At 41.3% G+C, this 13,663-nt stretch overlaps 1 non-coding gene across 1 annotated transcript; it reads right to left on the bottom strand.

Annotated features, from left to right (window-relative positions):
* Window positions 1–11,487: 11,487 nt before the first annotated feature.
* On the bottom strand, window positions 11,488–11,592 carry LOC113257363 (U6 spliceosomal RNA). Its single transcript, XR_003316944.1, has one exon. It is a non-coding gene; the product is annotated as a U6 spliceosomal RNA (small nuclear RNA).
* Between the last annotated feature and the right edge of the window lie 2,071 nt (window positions 11,593–13,663).

Here is a 13,663-nt window from a genome sequence, read left to right as displayed (position 1 = left end):
GCTGGAAGATCTCACACTAATTTTTCTGTTGCCCTGCACTTTCTGACTATAGCATTTCCTCATCTCTGCCTGGCTAACTCTTCCTACCTAATGGCCCAGATCAAAATGGTACCACCCTCAAGAAGCCTTTGCCAATCCTTGCCGGCCAGATTAATCTCTTCCTTGTCTCTTCCTTAGCTATTGGCTTATGCCTCTTCTAAAACATAGATTGTGATTTGCCTGGCTCAAGAGCAGCTCATTCCCAGAAGAGTTCTCCACTTTTCCTGCATTGTGGGCAGATTCAAAGTAAGGACAATTATTTACTTGACCTTATTTTCCCCATGGGGCCCAACAAAGTGCCTTGTGTATAATAGGTTCTCAATAACTATTTGTTGAATTAAATTAGATTACATTATATAAATGTTTATAAATGAGAGAACATTGCCTTACATGGTTTACAAAAAAATAAAAAATCTGTTGGGGTAAAAATAGATTAACAAGAACTTAAGTTGAAGGGTTACATCTTACACAATGAGGTTGTGTCTTTTGAATTTTTGGAAGGCCTCTCAGAATTTATGCCTCCTAAGTATCCTGCTGCTCTAGCATTTTGCTCAAATGCTAAAAGGCATCAGAATGGATTTTGATAAAATGGAATATTTTTAGGCATTCTAATCAGCCCAGCTCTGCCAAATTCTTGGCCTTTGGTATGTGCTGCTGAGCAATGTCAGATGCTCACACGTACACACGTTGACATTTACAAGGCATGAGGTGGACTCAGCCAAGTTCAGAAATGAAGCCCCCCTTTTGATTGGTTCCCCAGAACTTCCTCCGATGCGTTTATTGTTGGCTACTGGAGGAACTGACAGGCTGCTGTACCAGATGAATTAACATTTGTTTCTTCACTTCAGGAAATAACATCTGCATACAAGGGTCAGGTATTCTGTGAAGTTGTGGATTCATGAGGTTATAATCTCGACTGTGTGCAGGGGACCTCGGGCCACTCTGGCATTGGCATTAACTGACGTTGCTCGTAGAGCTGGGCTGTTTTAGAACTCCCTGGTGTAGGATTTGCAGAAATGAAAATTAACAGGGCTCCACTCCAAACATGTACTCGATGATTTTAGAAAATTCCAGATAAGAATCCAAGAGGCCTACTCTCTTCTTTCTGAAAAATACTATCTTTTATCTAAAAAAAAAAAAAAAAAAAAAAGGCACTATTTTACTTTTGTGCTCCATAAAAACATCAGAATGTATTTCGTAACTTCTGGAATTCCACTGCCTTTTTAGAAGGAGAAGCATCCCAAAAGGGAGAGAACAGGACAGTGTGTGTGTGTGTGCGCGTGCGTGCACGTGTGCGCACATGTCTAAATCCCTGTCTAGACAAAAATAGAGGTTAGGTAGGTTATAGGAAAGAATTTTATAAGACTAAGCAAAAATGATTTCTGTTTCTAAAATAGTGCTGTTTATGAAAGGTGCTTTTTTTCACACTACGTAGTTAACTCTGAGTAGCTACCTCTGGAGATGAAGTCCTGCTGAGAATTCACATTGCCTCTTTTAAAGGCTACAAGAGGATTTATGAGCTCCATGTTTTCCTGTTCAGGCTCAGGATACCACCAGTTACATCCTTTCTCCAGGGATGCTGAGAATGTTAACCCTTCTGCTCCCATCAGGGCCCTGTGGGAAGGGGAGTTCCCTGGGAGGTGCCAGCCGGTCTATTCTGATTATAATGCAGGAAAACATGCTTTTATGATTGAGGCCATTAGGGATTCTGGAAACATTGGAGCCACGTCCCAGCACCTTTAACCTCTTAACTCTGAAGAATCACTACTATTGAGCTCTGAAGTCATTCTATGGAAATGAGGCTCTGGAGATGCCCATTCGGAGGCTAGCCACAGGTGAAGGATGGGCTGACTTTGCACATGGAGACGTCTGATAATACCTGCCCAGACTTCCTGGCCTCCACCATGGCTCGATGAGCCTTGGCAGTCGGAGGGCCCTGGCTGCCAACGTCATGATAACACCACAACCACCAGGCAGTTTATAGTACTTTCTGCCGTTCAAGTTCATCTCACATTCACTGTCTTTAAAATAACTCTTGGAAGCATGCAGAGCTGGCGTTATTTCTTCCCTCTCTCTTTAACCTGTCAGAGGAGGACATGAGACTTGCCTGAGGACATACAGTTGGTACAATACCAAGTTGAGAGTGGAACCCTGTTCCACTGAGGTTAATCCAGGCTCTGCCCACTGTGATCCTGGGCACTCAGTATCACAGCCAGGGAGGTTCTGTCTCTAGATGGGAATAGAGGCAAACGGGATCCTGTACGGGAGTGTCTCATTGAAACACTTACCTTTATTATGACAGAAGAAGAAAACATGTATCGATATTGTAAGAATCATAATTTTCAAGACGTGTCTCTGGAAGAAGCTTCAAGATTATCCTAGGGCTTCTCTATGTCTGGTTCCCATTGGAACTCAGACTCACACACCTCAGTTAAAAACGTATTGTAGGGACTTTGTGGTAGCAGGGACAAGGCACAGCCTGGGGAGGTTTATTCACTGAAGTGGCAGCTGTTTATTTGGTCTTTTTTAACTGTCAGGAGGGCCAGTCGATTCACTCTCTGGTTGTTAGGATGGCCCAGAAAACCAGGTATTTCACTTTTGTGTTTGGGTCAGCTCTGCAAGGACAGATTTTTTTTTTTTTTTTTTTTTTGCTTTGGGGCCAACTATCCTATTTACTGGCTAACAGGAACTGAGAAAATGTAGATTAGAACTTGGTTTCAGGACTTAAATGCATCAACTTAATTTGAGAACTTTGAAAAAAATTGTGTGGGGGCTGACCGTTTTACAATCATGATAGGTGACTAATCTGTTTTTAGACCTAAAGAATTTTATGTTCTATTCTATTTGTTATTTTCCTATGTCCTTTCTGTGAACTGAAGGTTTTTTTTTTTAAGCAAAACTTTTGCTCATATTGGTTCTAAACAATGTAGACGTTAAAAATTGGCTTTAATTTTTTTTTTTCCTGTGTAAATCTTCATTTGTGAATCTCTTTGTCCTTAACCAGCCGCTGGCTTTATGTGCATGATTACCAAAAGAAAAGGAAAAGAAAAATAGTTTAAATCTACTCCTAGAATAATCCATGGTGTAGTTTTTAACTAGCATATATTTTATATTAACGTTGCTTTTTTCAATCATTCTAAGCTCAATAAAGTCACTTTGAACAGTAGGTACGTTTATAAGCATAGTCCAAAATGATATCTGGTTCTTTTCAATATCATTTACAAGTTCAAAAATCTGATAGGAAGCCGGAATGCCCTTAGAAGTATCAGGTAACAAATGCCTCAGGGTTTCCCTGAGTAGTGAAACAATGTATTTAACATTCTCTGAAATCTCCAAATATGGTGAGTTTGGAAGAGCTGGCTGAAAAGTTGTGTAGCTAGTATCTAAGGCCCAGCTATATTTCACTTGCCAAAAGTTCTTTCTTTCGTTTTTTCTGTAAAAGACACTGAACCAGGTGCTAGTCCTGGGTCTGATACCAATGAGCTGTATGAACCTGGAAAGACACTGAACTTCTGTGAGACTTTGTTTTCTAATCTGAGAATGAGTTTGGCCCAGTAGGCATCAACGATTATTTCCAGTTATTAAATTTGTTTATTAAATGGTCATGCACTACCCTGCGATGTTCTCTGCAACAGTGCTACACAGAGTGAGAATCCTACAGCTAAGGATTAAAAATCTTAAGGCAATAAGAAAAAGTCTTAAGGGAATCTAATGTCATACTTACAGAGAATTTTTCTTGTTTCTCAAAGCTCATTCTATTTTAAGATTTCCATGTGCTTTTCTTTTTTCTTAATTTAACGTAGGTATGTGCCTGTGTTCCTTCATATATTAATACATTTCTTCACTGGATTTTGAACACTGTAAGCTCATATGCTGTATATTTAAAAAATATTTCCTTGCCCATTTGTCCCTTCTGTCTTTAAGGTGATCATTGATTGTCTGCTTCTTGGCAAAGTAATGGTCCATTTAGTCAGGTTCGTTAAAATAGTAATGATAAAATGACTGGCTTAATAACTAATCATTTTTATTTCTGAACTGGTTGTTTTGGTGTGTAAACATATGGTTTGCTGTGTTCTTAGAGATTAGGCTAATTTTTGAAACAATGTCATTAGAGAGCCGCGAGACACCCCTGAGGTTCTTGTAAAAGACGCACAACCTCTGTTTATACTCATTCTAATTTCTTGGTAGACTGATCAGTTGAGTTGGTAGAGAACCTTATCCAATCTCAGCCATCCCCTGGAATACTTATCTTGCTTCTGAAATTACCAGCCTTTTTGTGCTGTGAGCAAAGACCATGTTTTAACAGCAAGATTGCCTCTTCAAGGGTCATACTCTGATGATCAAGTTCAAGGTTACCACAGGCTTAGCAGTGTTGATAGTCACACCTCTTGACTGGAATCAAATTTAAGAAAAAAATATTTTTAGAGCAGTTTTAGATTCATAGCAAAATTGATAGGGTGGTACAGAGAGTTCACATGTATCTCCTGACCCCACACATGCATAGCCTTCTTTGTTATCAATATCCCCCACTAGAGTGGTTATGTTTGTTACAGTTAATTAACCTACACTGACACATTTTAATCAAAGTCCATAGTTTACTTTAGGATTCACTCTTGGTATTATATATTCTATAGGTTTGAACAAACGTAGACTAACGTGTATCCATTATTAGAGTATTATACAGACTATTTTCACTGCCCTAGAAATCTTCTGTTCCACCTATTCATCCTTACCCAGTCCAACCCAACCCCTAACAACCACTAATATTCTTCTGCTTTCATAGTTTTGCCTTTTCCAGAATATCATATATAGTTGGACTTGCATAGTATATAGCCTTTTCAGATTGGCTTTTTTTTTTTTCACTTAATAGTAACATGCATTTAAATTTTCTTCCATGTCTTCTCATGGCTTGATAGTTCATTTCTTTTTAATGCTGAATAATAATCCATTGTCTGGCTATACCACAGTTTATTTATCTGTTCACCAACTTCTAAATTTTGGCAATTCGGAAAAAAGCTGCTATAAACATTTATGTGCAAGTTTTTGAGTGGACATACATCTTCAACTCCTTTGGGTCTATACCAAGGAACATGATTGCTGAATCATATGGTGAGAGGACATTTAGTTTTATGAGAAACTGCCAAACTCTCTTCCAAAGTGGCTGTGCCATTTTGCATTTCCACCAGCAAGGAATGAGAGTACCTGCTCCTTCATATCCTCATCAGTATTTGGAGTTTTAAGTGTTTCAGATTTTGACCATTCTAAGCTCTTAAACTTTTTAAAAGGTGACTTGGCTGTTCAAAACTTTGTGTAGTGTTTTTGGCTATGTGTCCTTTGTGCCAAGAAATGGGTTTGCACTCTCAAGTAACTGGAGATTACTGGAGGCAGGGTCTTTGGACTTTCTGACCTTGAAGAAGTTATTTCAACTTCCTATGTGTCAGTTTCCTCCTCTGGGAAAACTGGGACAATAATAGTATCTACCTTATAAGTTCTCGTAGAATGTGTGCATGGAGCAGTCTTTGGAGGCAGGGTCTTTGGACTTTCTGACCTTGAAGAAGTTATTTCAACTTCCTATGTGTCAGTTTCCTCCTCTGGGAAAACTGGGACAATAATAGTATCTACCTTATAAGTTCTCGTAGAATGTGTGCATGAAGCAGTGCTCAGCACATATAAAACTCTATGTAAGTGTGCACTATTGTGATTGTAAAGATATTGATCATTATTCTTGCTATCGAGAAGCAAACTATGTTCTTTTTTCTGATGGAGGTATAGATTCATAGGGTTTTAGGGTTCCAAGGACCCTTAGAGGGTGGATAGCCCAATCTCTTGGCCAGTGCCCAAATCCCCCACAATAGCAATGTTAGGAAGTAGAGGCAACTTGTAGAGAACAGTACAGCCCACCACAGGTGGACTAATTAACCTTGCATCAGGAATCCGAAGTACTAGGTCTCCAGTATCTTAGAAGTAGATCACTATGTGTATGGTGTTTATTGTACAACAAGATTTATCAAAAATCTTGATCAGTTTGCTAAAACGTAGATGATTTAGTGGTTTTGGTAACATGAATAATTCAGCTGCCCTTCAAATATTTGGAGAAAACAAATCAGAAAATGGAAATTCTATAAAAGTTCTAAGGAACGGGGCAGGAATATTCCTACCCCACACTCACAGTCTCTTTCTGACAGTGGAAAGAGGGACCAAGTTTTAAATTCAGCTTAGCCCCATATAATTGATAATTCTGCCTGTTTTCCCAGAAGATGGAATATTTCTTTCCACTTCTCTATTTCCAGTTCACATATGCTGTGTCCAGAACCCTTTTGATTCCCTGGGATTTTCTTTAAGAAACCCAGATATTCCAGCAATAATTCCCACACCTCACAGAATCATCTAAAAATAACCCAAGGAAAAGAATTGAGTCCAGGTGGTCCAGTATTTGATGGAAGCTGGTGCAAAGAACAATGACATTGTCAAATAAAAAAGAACTTATTTCAGTCTACAACATTCATTGACAGTGTATATAAATCCACAAGCAGATGCTTTGTTGTCTAGAGGAATTTCACCTCCCAGGTTTCAGAGTTAGGTAACATGAAAGTCAGTTTTATACCAGTAATGTGGTAGGAATATTATGACTCCAGAATGTAACTTCATCTTCATTTCTAGACATTAACTTTGAAGATTGACTCCCACTGTGGGCTGGTTGGTCGGTGATTCATTCATTCATTCACTCACTTTGTCACACAGGATCTTCCAAAGTAAGCTAATGCGTATTCCATCACTACCCATAGGTTTGGAAGTTTTTAAAGCCATTCTTTGCAAACTGCAATACATCCCACACAGATAAGTTATCCAGAAAAGGTCTGCTTCAGCATTTTTATAGATGAGGGCACTGAGGCTCAATGAGGTTCAATAGCTTGACTACAGTCACACAGTCAGACAGACAAAATGAGGGACGCCTGGGTGGCTCAGTCAGTTCAGCTCAGGTCATGATCCCAGGGCCCTGGGATGGAGTCCCACTTTGGGCTCCCTGCTCAGCAGGGAGTCTGCTTCTCCCTTTACCTCTGCCCACCCCCAGCTCATGTGCTGTCTCTCTCTCTCAAATAAAAAAATAAATTCTTAAAAAAGAAAAGACAGAATGAGTTTCCCAATTTGGGTCTTTTTTTTTTTTTTTTTTTTTTTAAGATTTTATTTACTTATTTGACGGAGAGAGAGACAGCCAGTGAGAGAGGGAACACAAGCAGGGGGAGTGGGAGAGGAAGAAGCAGGCTCCCAGCGGAGGAGCCTGACGTGGGGCGTGATCCCAGAATGCTGGGATCACGCCCTGAGCCGCCCTGAGCCAAAGGCAGACGCTTAACGACTGTGCCACCCAGGTGCCCCCCAATTTGGGTCTTGAAGTACAACTCCAGATTTGCTCCCCTTCACCCTTGAACTTTCTCCTCCCCAGGTCATAGCAACCCCCCATGTATGAGCATTATTTTCAATTTGTCTTTCTCCACTCCCTTTCCCCACTGCAAGCATGTGACCTGTAGACTCCACGCACAGCCTTAGGATCCCTCCAGATCTGCCCATCCCCATTACTGCTAGTGAGGGGCGTCTGGGATATCTGCTTCCATTTTCTGCTCCTTCAAACCCTTCCTTCACAGAGCAGCCAGAGTGATCTTTTTCACGGACTTAAAGCCTTCCAAAGGGTTCTCTTTCCACCAGTGATGAAATCCCCCTACATAGCCCTGGCTTATCTGGCCCTCCGAAGTGCAGCCATGCCCAGCTCTCAGACCTCTGCCCTTCACCCCCTCCCTCCTCTTTCTCACCCCTACAGCAGGCTTTATTTGTGCTCTTTAAGGATGTACAGATGCTTTCCTCTCTTGAGATTTCTACACCAGCTCTTCTTAAGTATTTCTGGAATTTTCTCTATTCCCATAGAACTTCATATGGGTAGATTAAAAAAAAATTTTTCTTGAAGAGTGGTTCTTGTTCAGTATCTATCACCTCCTTTTAGACCACCCAACACAAAACAGCCTCTTGGTCACTTTCTCTCACACCACCTTACTTTGATTCTCAATATATCTTATGCATTTTATAAACTACATGTATCACACATAGTTTTCTTGTTAAAATACAAACAGCTATTTTTCTGTTTTTCTCCTTCCTATTAGGAGAAGTTGTTCTCCTTCCTATTAGCATGCAGGGTCGTGAGGAAGGCCCTTGCCTGCCTCCTTCACCCCTGCATTCTCAGCGCCCAGCAACACTTGTGAGGGAATGCCAGGAGATGCTACATCTCATTTTTCTTATTTCACAGCATCACACTTTCTGTCATTGTGCAGCTTCCTGAAATGACAGGGGCTCATCCAGTGTGAGGAACGCTGACTTTGAAGGCAGATACACAGAGCTCAAATCCAAGCCCAGCTATCACTTGCTGCAGAATCGTAGCCAATTTTTTGGAACCTCCGTTTCCTTGTCTGTAAAATAGATAAGGCTAGTAATAGTATCCACCTGGGGGTTGTTGAGACGATGAAATGTGCAAACACGGTGACGATGATAAAGTACACAGCACCCTACCTGCCGCATAGTAGGCTGTATAAGTGCCAGCTGTTCTGGCCGTACCGTGTATCATTTATACCATGCAGTTTCCTTATGTGTATAAAACATGATCTTTGCATGCTTTTGTTATTTATCCTGTATCTACATTATATATATGGTGTTAGCTATTTTTATTATTCTGTTATTTGATAGAGCAAATAAAATGTGTAACAGATTTGTAAAACACCACAGACTAAATGCCAGTCACTGCTTTCTTAGCTTCTTGTATTAAAAGATTCAGCCAGCTTCCTCTTCTGGTAGCCTCCCTCCCCTCCTCTCCCCTCCCCCCCTTCTCTTTCTCCCTCCTTTCCTCTCCCTCTCTCTCTCTCAAATAGCTTTTATTTATTTATTGTAAGAACACACAATATAAAATCTACCCTCTTAAGTTTTAGGTGTGCAATACAGTATTGTTAACTAGGTAGGATGTTATAGAGCAGATGGCCAGAACTTTCTCATCTTCTCTAACGGAAACTGTATGTAACATTTTATGAAGTAAGAAGCAGCAGTAGAACGTGCTGTTATGACAGGCGTCCTGAAGGTGGCAGCAGAGGTCTAAGGTTTGGAAAATGTGGTAGCTTTTTGTAGACACAGTATATGATTTGAAGGGGAGGGAAGAGTTATCCCACGGTTCTGTTTTTGTATCTTAAATTACCCCTTTGTTATTATTATTGCTGGGAAAGGATGTGTCAGGTTATTTCGGTAAGCCACTCTAATGCAAATCATATCTGGGAAGTGGGAGCCTGTTATTGTTCATTAAAACCTCAGGCAAAATGAGAGCATTAGTGCATTAATAGGATGCAGGAAGTGCAATTGGTGGTGAAGGTGAGGTAGAGAGCTTGTATCAGGAAGCAAAGGGCTTCCCGGGGTGTGGGTGGGCACGTCCTTTGGCCCCAGGACTCTGATCTGCAGGGAGAGGCACAGCCAGGGGAAGTCCGCTGAGCCCTCTAAATCGTGGGGCCAGAAAAGAGTCCCCTCTGGTCTGGGTTTAAGGCTTGAGCCCCTGGAATTACCTCATTCAAACTTTAAATAATATGTAGAGTCTACAATGTCCTATGTGTACAAATCAGATTCTCTGTATCTAATAGACACCAGGGGAGTAATAAAATGGATAAAAGGAGGCCAGGAACATTGTCAAGGGCTCCCCTGTAGTTGCTCTCTGCTACTAAATATGAAGTACTTCACAGTGACCACCAGATGTCAGTATTGCACCACAAAATACTTAACACCCTCAGGTTCCAGCTTGGAAGCTAAGTGGAGCTCTACAATCACACCTATTTCCCATTTGCAGCAATAATTGGAATTATGCTTATAAGAAGCAATTATTTGCCCTTTTTCCATAAATGAAAAATACATTTTTTTGGTTAGTAGTGGCTCCTTTAGGTATACTTCAGTTATTGTTTTGGGAAGAAGAGAATCTAAAGGTTGTATTGTCTCTGACTCTGTGTATGTTATGATTCAAAATTATCTGTGGAAAAAAAAACCTAAGCAGCATGTGAATTGAGGTATAATATCCCCACCGCGAGACTATATCAACTGCTGTGAAATCGCAAGACAAAAACAGCATAAAACTGTTTGGTTCATAATTTACCCTTTGATTTGCAGCCTATGGCTTTTCTCTAAAAGCATAAAACAAAATGGTTACAAAATATGGCTTATATTGTTTACATATTTTATAACCACTTATGTATAAAATAGCTCTCTGTAAAATGCGTCTGTGTGGTTGAGGAAATTGAAAAGGTGATTGTCCCATCAGGGCTTGTATGTCAAATACCTAGCATAAGCCGCATGCGTAGCAGGGATCATGATAAATGGAGACTGTTGTTCCATTTATTAAGAAGTAATAGATGAGGGAGTATGTGCAGCAATCTTGTGTGCGGAATGGGCGCAGCCTCACAGTGAAATAGCAGGCTCTTGCTTTAGTGGAAGCATCACAGGGCGAGCTTCCTGCTGCAGCCCCCAGCTGACTGTGTCAGGGCAGGAAAAGCTCTACCTTTCAGCAGACACTACAGACCAGTGTTCAGCAATGGACCATTGACACCTTTTGAGAATAGCAAATCCATTTCCCCCCCCTGTTTTGTTCCATTTGGATTAAATCTCTAGGGCAAACACTCTGCTGGATGATACAGAGCATGACGGGCAAAAATGAATGGCCTTAGTAGCTGGGATCGTCCAACGTTCAACATGGCTTCATAAGTTGATGAATCTATCGGCTCCTAGGAGGCACAGCTGGGGTGAATTCCTCAATTAAGCTAGGTCTCTTGTTTGGGCCAGTTTAGACTCCAGTCATTCATGAAGCTTTTTTTCCCTCCTTCCCCCGCCCCCTTCCTTCCTTTCCTCCCTCCCACTTCCTCCCTCCTCCCCATCCACCCTTCCTTCCTCCCTCCCTTTTTTCTTTCTTGGCAAGCCAATGCCTTATTCCTCACTGTATGCCATCCATTTTGGTTCCAAGCATTAGAAGTAAGCACTTTATTTGACTTATTTCCATTATGGGCTGAATTCTGCTCTCCCTGCACCTATGTTGAAATCCTAACCCCTTAGTGCTTCATCATGAACTGTATTTGGAGATGGGTTCTCTAAAGAAGTAATTAAAGTTAAATAAGGTGATTGGGGTGGGCCCTAAACTAATGACTGGTGTCCTTAATAAGAAGAAATTAGGGCACAGACAGGCGTAGAGGAAAGACCAAGTGAGGACACAGTGAGAAGCCAAGAGAGAGCCCTCAACAGAAAGCAGCCCTGCTAGTACCTTGATCTTAGACCTCTCAGCCTCTAGAGCTAGACAGTTTTCTGTTGTTGAAGCCACATGGTCTGTTGTACTTTGTTACCACAGCCCCCCAGCAAAGTACACATCCCCTGAGATCCTTTTTTTTTTTTTTTTTGAGTATGGGACACTTCAGGAATTTGCATTTCCTCCTTGCACAGGGACCATGCAGAACCCCTCTGAATCATTCCAGTTTTAGTATATGTGCTCCCCTTAGATTCTTTAATCCCCCAATTTACCAGAGTTTAAAAAAAATTGGCTCTTCTGGACTTGGCGCCTCACCTGCTGTTGGCACACACCGTGTCCCAGCACAGTCGGCAGTGTGACGGCATTTGCATGAGTGTGAGCAGACCCTGAACTCTACATTTCAGAACAGCCCCGCACACTAATTCAGTTAATGTCATATTGCTGGTGTTCGTAGGCATGGTCAGGAAACAGAAGAGACTCAAAAATGTGGTGCTGGGTGGGAGGGAAGGAAGACCATGACTAAAGATAAAATGTTGGTCTAAGTGTCCTCTTACTGTTGTACTGGCAAAGCTTTTCGGCCTCCATGCAACAGACACATGTAGCAGCAGTCATCAAAATCCCCGTGTTTGGGCAAAAACACTGGAAGACTGCAGATGGCAGCATGACCTCGAACATGATTATTTTAGACCAAAACCACTGCATCCTTGTCCCGCTTTCTTTTTTTTTTTCCCCCTTTTTCTTTTTTCCTAGTGGGCAAGTTACTGGAACCTTTTAAAAAATGATTATTTATGGTACAAACTTGGAAAAGCAATTATGCCTGTTTTTCAAGTGCACTCCCGTGGCCTGTGCTACAAAGTGCCAATCAGCAACATCCCCCTTGAAAGGCCTCTAGGCACATACATGGTTATTCAGCTACCCACTTGGAGAACCCCAACGTGGATTTAAACGTATTTTGAAATTCACTTCAGAGATGTTCCCAGCCTTCTTTCAAGTTCCTGAAGATAAGTTTACCAAGTGTTCAAGTAGTAATGGTTCTCAGAACTTACAGCAACAGGGTGATGAGACTGAGAGCTGCCTTTTCGACTGCCACACACTTGCTCCTCTGTAATGGAAGGAGGGATAGATACCATGCAGATTTTCCCCATTCATTTTCTGAGTAGTTGCTTCAGGGAACCCCAATAAGGACCATTGTCAGCAAAATCTAAAAGTCTAAACCAGGGGTCAGCAAACTTTTTCTCTACAGGTCCAGATATTTTCAGCTTTTTGGGCCGTATGGTCTTTATCACAGCTCTGCTGTTGTACCCTGAAAGCAGCCACAGATAATACGTACATCAACGGGCAAAGCTGTGTTCCAATAAAACTTTATTTACAAAAGCACACAGGCAGATTTGGCTGTGGGCCATTGTTTGCCAACATCTGCTTTAAACCTGGGCCTGCTATCCCTCTGAGGAAGACTCTGTATGGGGTTTGAACTCATCTATACACTTTGCCTTCCCTCCTTTTTTTTCCCCCCTTAAATGCTGCTATGTTCTACCCATATTTCAATTATGGTCATGTGTCATCTTTTTTTTGAAAGTAAAATGTTGAATTGGGGGGAGTAGGGAACTGGCTCTTGAGCTTGATATTATAGAGCAGTCTGATCATGGTGGTGGCCTGGGCATATCTCATTTTTTTCTTCCCATGGGACCCATCTGGGTTGGGCACAGTCTTAGGGATAAGCGTTTAGACTTGGGATTGTGCTCAGAAATGGTCCAGTAAGTATGAAGGCAATGAAGAAAATGCTCTTTAGGTATCTTGGGGGTAAAACATGTGCCTATTAACTAAGCAGTTTAGGGGGTAAATTATATTAGTAATTATATTAGAGATCATGCACACATGCATTTATGAACAGTGGCCTGTATGTAACAACATGCATTAGACATATGCATTAAATTCTCAAGAAGTTAATGTATTTATTAATATATTTATCAATAATCAGGCCCCATGAGTGCTAATTCTACATACGGTCCACTTGAGGCCTTTAGCCAATGTCTAGTCTCTAGTGGAGATAATGATGATGAGTGTGGAAATCAGGAAACATGAGGTCCTCAGTCCTCAAGGCTATCTTTAGGCAGATGTGAGTCCTGAGTGACCCCAGACTGTTTTGCTTCTTGAAGAGATTCCCTTGAGGGAATTGTCCTGCTAGGTTATTTCCCAGCTCTCCAGGCTGGAGCAGATCCCAGAGGAATAAAGCAAATAATTTCCAGGAATTCACGCTGGTGAACTTCTTCCATGGCAGGTCGAGATGAAAGGATGCTTTGGGGAGCTTCTGGCCTGATCTTAATT

The sequence above is a fragment of the Ursus arctos genome, unplaced genomic scaffold, assembly GCF_023065955.2.
Source record: "Ursus arctos isolate Adak ecotype North America unplaced genomic scaffold, UrsArc2.0 scaffold_4, whole genome shotgun sequence".
Taxonomy (NCBI): domain Eukaryota; kingdom Metazoa; phylum Chordata; class Mammalia; order Carnivora; family Ursidae; genus Ursus; species Ursus arctos.
The sequence above is the reverse complement of the archived record's forward strand: the minus strand, read 5'-3'. Positions and strand labels throughout refer to the sequence as shown.